This window comes from Carettochelys insculpta, chromosome 1, assembly GCF_033958435.1.
Source record: "Carettochelys insculpta isolate YL-2023 chromosome 1, ASM3395843v1, whole genome shotgun sequence".
Classification (NCBI taxonomy): domain Eukaryota; kingdom Metazoa; phylum Chordata; order Testudines; family Carettochelyidae; genus Carettochelys; species Carettochelys insculpta.
The window spans coordinates 302,150,826-302,160,507 of record NC_134137.1 but is presented as its reverse complement, the minus strand read 5'-3'; positions in this window follow the sequence as shown (position 1 = coordinate 302,160,507).

The window sequence follows — 9,682 nt, the reverse complement described above, 5'->3', positions numbered from 1 at the left end:
GAGAAAGCTATTAAAGCAGTCACCTGAGAAAGGGAACAGAAAAAGCAAAACATTTTCTTGGAAGTTACAGGATTTGTTGGAGGTGCTCAGAATAGCTACAGATATAGAATGAAAGGGAGTCTTTTGTTTTCTATTGCTAACCAGAAACTAAGATTCCAGCACTGTGTATTGCTAGCAACTGGGGGGAAAGGGAGTAAGCTCTAGCTGAAGACCTCCTCCCAAAGCTCCCATAAAAGTCTTCCTTTATATTAACAACACATTTCTTATGTTTTTCTCACACTCCCTTAACAGGGTGTTATTTGGAGATCTGAAAGCTCTGTTAAGAGATTTTAGAAGGCCTTCCCATAGTGATGGCTCTCATTATTATGTTACAAACCATCAGTTCAGCAAAAAAATTGTAAAAACCATCTACTGGCAAAAATTATTCAGCGAAGAAATAGGGTTCATCTTTCCCTACCCATCTTTTGTTAGAAAGATGGGTTTTTCTAAAATCTTTGTCCAGTGATGTTTGCTGTTTTTGCAACAGTATTACAATGTTCACTCATATGTAACTTGTGGTCCATGCTGACCCCTAAATCCCTTTCCACAGTACTCCTTCCTAGGTAATAATTTTCTATTTTGCATGTGTGTAGCTGTTTGTTTTTCCTAAGTGGAGTGCTTTGCATTTGTCCTGATTGAATTTCATCCATCTACCTGCTTGGTTTGACACAATTTGTTCTTTGTACAAATTCATGCTGACTGTTATCACCTTGCTAACAGATGTACCCGGCATTGCTTGGGTCCTTGTGGGAGGGCTCAGGGTAAAATGTTGGAGGTGTGGGTTGGATCAGGGCAAGGGAAAGCATAAGGAAGCTCCAGGCCAGCCAGGGATGTGCTGCCTGGCTAGTGGCTAGAGTCCAGGGGGACTTTCGTAGCGCAGCCTGTGCTGCCCAGCTCTACCCAGTGGCTCCTCCCCAGGAGGTTGGGCCTGTGTTGCCCTGCTGGCAGCTTCTCTCAGCAGGGGGAGAATGGCAGAGGCTGCATTGCTATGCTGGCTGCTCCCTAGGGATGAGGAAGAGTGGTTTGGGCTGAGGCTTTGCAATGGGAAGGCCATTTATCTGTGATTTGTAACATGCAGTGCCCCAGCACCAGCTGGCTACTACCTCCCCTACTTACATATGCACTGCCAATCCTGGAGTTATCTGGACTCAGCCTGGGCACAAATTAATTACTGCTTCCCTCCTTCAGGAACATCTGCTTCTATGGACTGAAGAGGTGGGACCATTGTAGAACGTATTGATGTTGCAATGAAGCGATGAACTACAATCAAGCAACAGCAGAGGGTACCCACAAAGTTTCTTAGGGCAGAGCTCCACAGCCTGTAGCAATGAGTTTCTGAGCATCAGAAGATAGAGCTCATGGGGGTTTGTACTATGGCATTGAAAACAGCTGTGCATATCTTGCAGCTTGCGTTAGGGCCTTGAATGTCAGAGCCAGAGCCAGAGCCTACACAGCTTTTTCTAGAAGAAGGGAGTGAACCTGAGTCTGTCAAATGGGAAGCAGAGTTTTGCCTCCACTAGCTGTGCATATATCCCTTTAGTGTCTTACAGGAAGAGTAAGAAATGTTCCCTTCTTTCCACACACACACACACACACAGAGAGCTGTACTGCTGAAGCAGGGAATTAAGCTGGGGTGGAGAAGCAACTAGAGCTTATGATTCTCTAGAGGAAAAAGACTGCTCTTAGGGTATGTCTACACTAGGAATTAAAGTCCAATTTATTAAAGTTGACTATACCACTAGATTTTATGAAATAAAAGTTGAGTGTCCACACCTGCTCACAAAGTTGATGTAGTGGGTCCCCACTACATAGCCTAAGTTCGACTGCTGCAGCACTGCATTGTGAGCACCTTCTCCCCACTTCCTGAAGCAGTAGTTTTTTTTTTGTCAGTGTGTTACAGGGAAAAAATGCACCACAAGTGGTTGTGGGTGTGTGATGTCATCATCCCAGAGTGCATTTCCCTCATTCTCCTCAGCCATTGAAAACAAACATCCATTTTTCTGAAGTTTGCCCTGAATCAGGACACTTTGATGATTGCCACCACCAGAGCTGGTTATTTATGTGTCAATGTGCCCAGAGCACAGTAGATTGGCAAAGTCGAGGCATAAGTAGAGGATAGTAAAGCTGTGGAAAACTAAACCCTTGAGAGTGTAGTCAATCCCACACATTAAGGCATCTGTGCTCCAGTTGAATATGCCTTTTAATAGGTACCTTAGTCTTCCCCTGGTGAAAGAACTCATGAAAAACCTGTACAGTAGCCAGAAGGGTTGGTAAAGGTGTCAGGCTACAATAATGTATGAACATTTCAGGAAACCTGTAAATTTACTTGCTTTCAGTGGAGCCCGTCAAAAGCAGACGTCCGGCAAAGTTAAGGAAGTAGTTAGATGATAGAAAAGTTGAGGCAAGTTGAACCCTTGGGTGTGTCTACACGGGCACAAATCTTCGAAATAGCCATGCTAATGGCCATTTTGAAGATTACTAATGAGACACTGAATTGAATATTCAGTGCCTCATTAGCATTAGGACACTTCCAGCCGCGGCGCTTTGAAAGCGCCACTTTCGAAAGTGCGCAGCTCAGTGCAGCTACATGGGGGTCCTTTTCGAAAGGACCCCGCACCTTTCGAAATCCCCTTATCCTGCTCAGTGATCGGACCGATAAGGGGATTTCGAAAGGTGCGGGGTCCTTTTGAAAAGGACCCCTGTGGAGCCACGCTGAGCCACACGCTTTCGAAAGTGGCGCTTTTGAAGCGCCACGGCCGGAACCATCCTAATGCTAATAAGGCGCTGAGTATTCAATTCAGCACCTCATTAGTAATCTTCAAAATGGCCATTAGCATGGCTATTTTGAAGATTTGTGCCTGTGTAGACACAGCCCTTGAGTGTTGTCAGTCCCACCCACCTATGACAGAGTGTGCGTTCCAGCTGACTGTGTCCTGTTAACAGGTACCTCAGTATTACCCTGGTGAAAGAACACCTTTCACCAGGCCAGGCAGCACATCAGAGAGCTGTTTCCTGCCAGGAAAAATGCAGCAAACTGCAGACTCTACAGCTCACTCGAGCCACATGGTATGGGAAGGGTGAGTGCTGCAGCAGTGTGCCTGGGGGTGGGGGAGGTCATCCACCCAAAGCTCAGCTGGCACCCAGGGGCCATCTGAGGCACCTGTTAACATGGTGAAGACAACAGAATATAGATGTGGGCACGCCAGGGGAGCCTTCCCCACATCATGTGCTGCCTGACAGGGGCCAACCAGCCCCCAAAACCATTGCCGCAGGGGGAGCCTTCCCCCTGGTGACAGCCCCTGAACATCTTTTCTGTGGGGGCAGCCTTCACCCCACGAACTCCAGGACATGCTGTTATCTGGAAAGCATTGTCCACACTACACCACCAGCACATGGAGTGGCGGGGCATGGGCTAGCCACATGGTGTGGTTGGGTGGGGACTAAACCCCTAAATATATAGTGCCTGTGGGGGAAGGAGGCTTCCCTGTAGAAATCTGAACCACAGAAACAAAGCTTCCTGGCCTCTCCCACAAACATGACCCTCACATTCTAGCCATTACCTGGTGTAGTGGGCAAGGGCTGGTCCGCCAGCTGCATGGAACCAGGGTGGGTGGCAGGAGCTAGTCACGTGGGAAGTGGGAGCTACACCCCTGAATGCATGGCACCAGTGGGAGAGGGAGGCTGCCACGTGCAAATGCCAAGAGCAGAAGAAAAAGTATCTTGGCCTCTCCTGCAATGTCCTGGGCAGGGAAGAAGCCTTCAACCTATTCAGGACATGCTACCCCACTGTCTCATTTGCCTGTCTTGTCCTCACAGTTAAGCTGCCAGATGGTGAGGTTAGCCCTCCAGCCAAACTGAGACCTTGACTTTCCTGATGGTTCCACGTGTGGGCTACTTAAAGTAGCTACATATGATCGACACGCTGCTGACCATAAAGAAATGAATTCAAAATGTCAGAGTTCCTGTTTCCTACTTTCTCCTCACCTGGAGAGCGGGGTGGAGTGATGACTGGAAAGGACACCTCGAGGGACACTGTGGTTACTTTAAAGGCTAATAAAATCGGCCTTAATAATGCTGCAGTCTTCACCTGTATAGTTTGACTTTGCAAACTGGACCTCAAGTTACTTTGGAGGGAAGTCAGCATTACAAAAGTAGACATTAGAACCCCTTTAAAATCAGCCTGTTGCGCGCTGGGGTGTAGACACATCGTTTATAAAATCAAACTTAGCTCCTTAAATTCAACTTAATCTCCTTTTGTAGACCAGGCCTTAATAATGGTTCATTTCCTCCTCATACCCACATCTCTGCAAAGTCAAAGAGCTGAGAAAAGGCAATGAGGCAGAAACAAGAAATCCTGCTCCGAGAAGGGGGATTGTTGAAAATTCCTTTTCTTTCCTGCCTACTAGAAACACTGTTGCTGCTGTGGTTACATAGGCTGTGCTGGAGTGGTGACCTGGAATTAAATATTCTCTCTACCCAACCTTCATTGTAGTGGTTACTCCCACACCCAATGGTACTGATAATGACTCACTTTCACAACCCACAACAGACATTGCAACTATGCAAAATATTTGTGGGGGCCACAGTTCATGACTTATAACAGTGTGGGCAACTGAGACTGTATGTGACTCTGAGTCAGGGGATGACTACAGTACTGGTAGGAGCTATGAAGAGTAGATGGTGAATCACTTAGGTTATAAGCTCCTCCAGGGAGCCTCCTTGGGGTACCTTACATATAGTGACTCAAAGCAGCTGTTCCAGAAAGCAAGAGACACAGAGCAAGCTTTTTATATAGCAAGGCTAGGGTTAAGCAGGAATTTCTTTCTGATCAGGAAAATGGAGAAACCTACTTCCCACAGGGGAGTCCTAATCTTGGAGAAAGTGTTGGAAAGAGTTTGGCCTATTGGGGCCCAGTAAGACTGGTGAGTGGCCCACTACCAATGTTAGCATGCAGGTAGGAACTTTTTCTTGTTATGTTTTCTCAGCAATGGTTTTACACTAAGACTAAAGGTGTTTGCTTAGGGAAACAGAGCTGAGTGCTAAGTTGTACTGTACTTGCTAGCAATACCCTGTTCTGTGTCCTCAAAGAGAAAGCAAAGCCCAGGTGCTGGCCTTTAAGCAGAGTGCCAGGCTGGGGGTATCACAGTGTAAAGGAGTTACACAGTGGCAGTGCAGGGAGTTGTACAGCCTTAAAAGCTGCCCTGAGAAGTGACTAGGACCAGAGTCGCTGCCCAGATAGGTGACGACGGGAGACTTGGTTAGGAAAGGGAACGCCTGGAACAGACCCTAGCAGAAGGAATACTCGTGCATTTACCCTGAAACTGTGACACACCCAGAGATATGAAGCACAACTTTAAAAAGTTAGTTCAACCCTCCATTTTCATCTTTAAGCAGTGGGACCAACAGCCTCGCTCAGCCCCTAGGCAAGGTGTGGGTGGAAGGCTGGCTCCACACTCCCAGAAGGGGCAGAGGTGGTGCAGCAGCCATCAGTTTTGTCCAGAGTGCACCCCACCATGCCACTTCCCCTGGCAGCACTCACAGTCACTTAAAGGGTGACACAGTGGTGATCTGGCAGAGATTTAAAAGGCTCTGGCCACTGCTGCAGTAGCAGCAGCAGCCGCCGCTGGATGCCTAGGACCTTTTGAATCGTCAGGCCACTGGGCAATTGCCTTTTTTGTCCCATCCCCTGCTTGCTGGCAGGTCTGCCATTAAGTAACTGAACTGAGGAAAAAAGCGGGAAAGGAGTGACAGGGCAGTAACATGGCTAGGGCTTGAAACAAAATTGAGGGAAACAGTGCCACACAGCAGATCAATCTTACAAACGGGGAGAAAAGAAGCCTGAGAACACCATAATGCAATCACCCCTCAAATTCTAGTTTTTTTTTACAACTAACACAGAAGAAAGCAGGCAAGCAGCAAAAGATCCTGCAGGAACATTCAGCTGAAAGGAAAGCAATCTTTCTTCATGTTCTGGTCCGCTAGCTAGCATGCAAAACTCCTCCGTGGTAGGGAGAAATAAGTCGACATGCTTAATAAACCCATTCTAAAAGTCAGGAATGCTGACTGATGGATGAAGGGCTAATGATTTATAGTTTATGGGCTATGACACAATGAATCATACAGGGAAAACCTTGAATTGCAAACCTTGGGAAGAAAGTTAGCATGACCAAAGGCAGAATTCTGAATCTGTAAAAGGAGGAGTGTCTTGGCTATGCTTATTACAGTAACATTTTACTCTATAAGCTTTTGGGGATGCAGGTGTACCAGCCCAACGTTGCTCAGAGGCAGCTTAAATACCCCTATGTGAAGTGGCGATAGGAAATTCTCAGGGGTCATGGGTTCTAATGCATGAATCAAACATTTCGGAGTTGTGAAAATTCTCCGATATGCTTTGAGGATTACTATGAAAATTATGTGTTTAATAGTTATACCTGAAGCTTTGAGGGAAAACAATCAATCCAAACATTAACTAGATACAAATCTGTCAGGAAAATATTTGCCATCTATTTAATAAACAGACATGAGCAAGAGCAATATATTAAATCCTCGAAATACACGGCTTCAAGTTGCACGTAACTCGCTTTAATGTGAGTTAAGCACAACTTCAAGCTACTTTGTGACTGACAGCCTGCCTAGGCAGGCTAAAAGCCATCTCCCTGCCCTCCCCCAGTGGCGCCACTGTCAGCCTGATGGCAATGCAGCTGCGGCAAGGCAGGGAGAAGAAGCCAAGAAACTGACCAGCACTGTTGGGCTTTTCAGTTTCCTGGGTCCCTCCAGCACAGGGCAGCCAAGAACCAGACTTCTGCTTGGTTTCCATCTCCCTACTGCTTGTGGGACTGGGAAACTGACCAGCACATGGCTGGCCAGTTTCCTGGGCCTGCAAATGGCAGGGAGCCAGGAACCAGGCTGTCCCCTGGTTTCTGGCTCCCCGCCACTTTGGGAGCCAGGAAAATGATGAGCCCTGGTGGGCTGCTCAGTTTCCTGGCTCCTGGAAGCCCAGGGGAGCCAGGAACCAGGCGATAATCTGGTTCTTGTCTCTCCCCCCACCCCCGCAACTTGCATGAAAATTTGAGTTACATGAGGGTTGCAGGAATGCAACCCCCATGTAACTCAAAGGCTTACTGTATTAGTCATGATAGTATTTCATCCACACAAACTTTCAACTCTATGGAATGGTATGTGGTTTACTCTAAGCACACTTTTTTTTCAGTTTCACACACTCTACTATAAGTTAAAGTTTGTTGGCTGGAGTATAGGTGCAAATACAACTGTGATACTTAAATAGCACAGAATAAGTTGTGTCATTCATTTTTAAATAAAAAGTGATAGGTTAATTAACCATATGAGGGAAAAAAAAACAAACAAACAAAGATGAAGAACAGAAACTGAAGTAGATGTGGAAAGTGTAAAGGACTCCGAGTATATATTCAAAGCCTACTGTCCTTCACAAGTATAAAGGAACTGAATACTATCAGGTACTCCTCATTTATATGCCCATAATTCTTCACAAGAGGAAAGGATGAGAACAGAAGGGTACTGCCAAATGGATGCTGCTCTCTAGAACACTGGTCTGATGCACTTATTTCAACAAAGGGGAACAATACAGACCATGCTTGAAGGAGGAAGTTGAATAACTAAAACTTTGAACCTCAGTTTTCCAGCCAACAAAGCCATCTCAGCAAGACCTACTCGAAGATAAACTGCTGAAAGGCACTTCTCAATAAAGACCATTTCACTGCTACAGTGCAAAGATTCTGAAACACTAAACTTGAAAAACTTCAGCATGGAAGGTTACAATAACTTGTATCTGAAAATAAGAGGGTAGGCTGGAAATACTTCTAAAATTAGCCATGATGAGTGTGATGTGCTGACTCTATAACAAAAAATGACTATTCACATATATAAGAGCCTTTACTTTCTCTTCACAGGTAGTGCACTCATCTGCTAAAAAATATTCTTCGCAGAAAAACTCACACTTAATTCTGTTGTCAAGATCTACAGAATCCAGCTTGAATGAGATTACACAGCAATGATGCAGCGTCAAGAGGGCAAACTGTGCGAAGAGGCAGTGGGAGGCAAATCCTTACGGCTCTGAGAAATGAGAACATACTGTCTATTCCCAGTTCTAAATTACTTCCCTGTTGAGGGAACTTAAGATCAGCCAAATCAGATTTTATAGTTTGCCACAGAATTTCAAATAAAAAGGCAGCAGGGATATTTTTATTTCAGATGATATTAAACACCTCATAACAATCCACTGTGAATAGCATAAAGATTTCTCCAGAATACTGATCTGCAGATCAGATGGTTCTTTTTACAGTGTATGGGTTGAAGAAGTTCTTCCATTCCATTCAAATCCTCTTTATATGGCATGCTATCAGTGGGAAACTGCAAGTTCCCTCACTCCTAATTATGTATATGGATATGTAGAAAGGGACTTCCTAGAGATCCTATAGCTTAGATATTTCTGCAGCCTTTCCTTTGACAATTGATCAAACCTGAAGACTCATCCGAGAGCCTGGGATAGCCTCTCCTCTCCTTTGTGCCTGAATAGTCTTTATCAGATGCAGACTCATTCAACATTATTTCTTGGCTGTCAAATCAGGGGAGATAGAAGATTGACAGAACTGAATATCTACATGAAAAAATCTAAGGAGGGTAGTTATTTTTCAGTAATGCTCTCATAAAGGACACAATCCCCCTCAGATAAAAAGGCCCAATGAGATCACAGAAATAACTTCATACATTTTAAACAAATGTGGTTTAAACCACAAAAATATATTGCAAATTAAGATATGAAATAAAATGTTATCCAACTTGATACGAATTAATGCTTCACAATGCTCAAAGGGGACAAAATACACCTCAAAGGCTCTTTAGTTATTCAAACTTCAAAGCATGGCATTTTATTGAAGAGTAAATCAAAAGTTTTATAGATATTTATCACATTTGGAATCAACCTTTGTGAATGAAGTTCTTCATTTTCTGTATTGTACTACTTTATATTAACCAGACTACGCTTGTGGCTACTTAAAATTGCAACCTTCTTCTGAATGCTAGAGAAGATGGAGACATGAGAACATACTGTTGGGGGTAGTGGGGGGGCGGAACCTGCTGCCATGGCTGCAGGCAAGTGTACAAAAATTAACATTTTTATAACTATCCAAAGCAAATTATTAGCATCACCATAGTCCAATTTAAAAATAAGACCATAATATTAAAAATAAGCCCATAATATTTACAAGCTTTGGCTAAATTTTTTCAAAGAAGAAAAAATTCTCAGGAGGAGGAACCATTACTATTAGATTTAAAGCTATAGCATGGAAAAATGTTAAACAGATGTATATGAAGTTCAAATTTATGGAAGATCTGTTTCAAGAAGAGGAGCCCAAGATATGCAAAAGTATTTAGCATGTGGAATAACCAAAACACATTCCCCGTGCTACTGGAAAAAAAAAAAATCTAGATGAGAGCACACTAATCCCTGGAAAATCTTTTCCTAACGGGGCAATGGAAGAGGTCTAAAGTAGTGATGGAAGCAAGATTATGTCTACGCTTCTTAAGCAGTAACCAACATATCTTATTTTCATTCAAGAGTTCAAAGATTTATTTAGAACATCACTGAGAATTGAACACAACATTA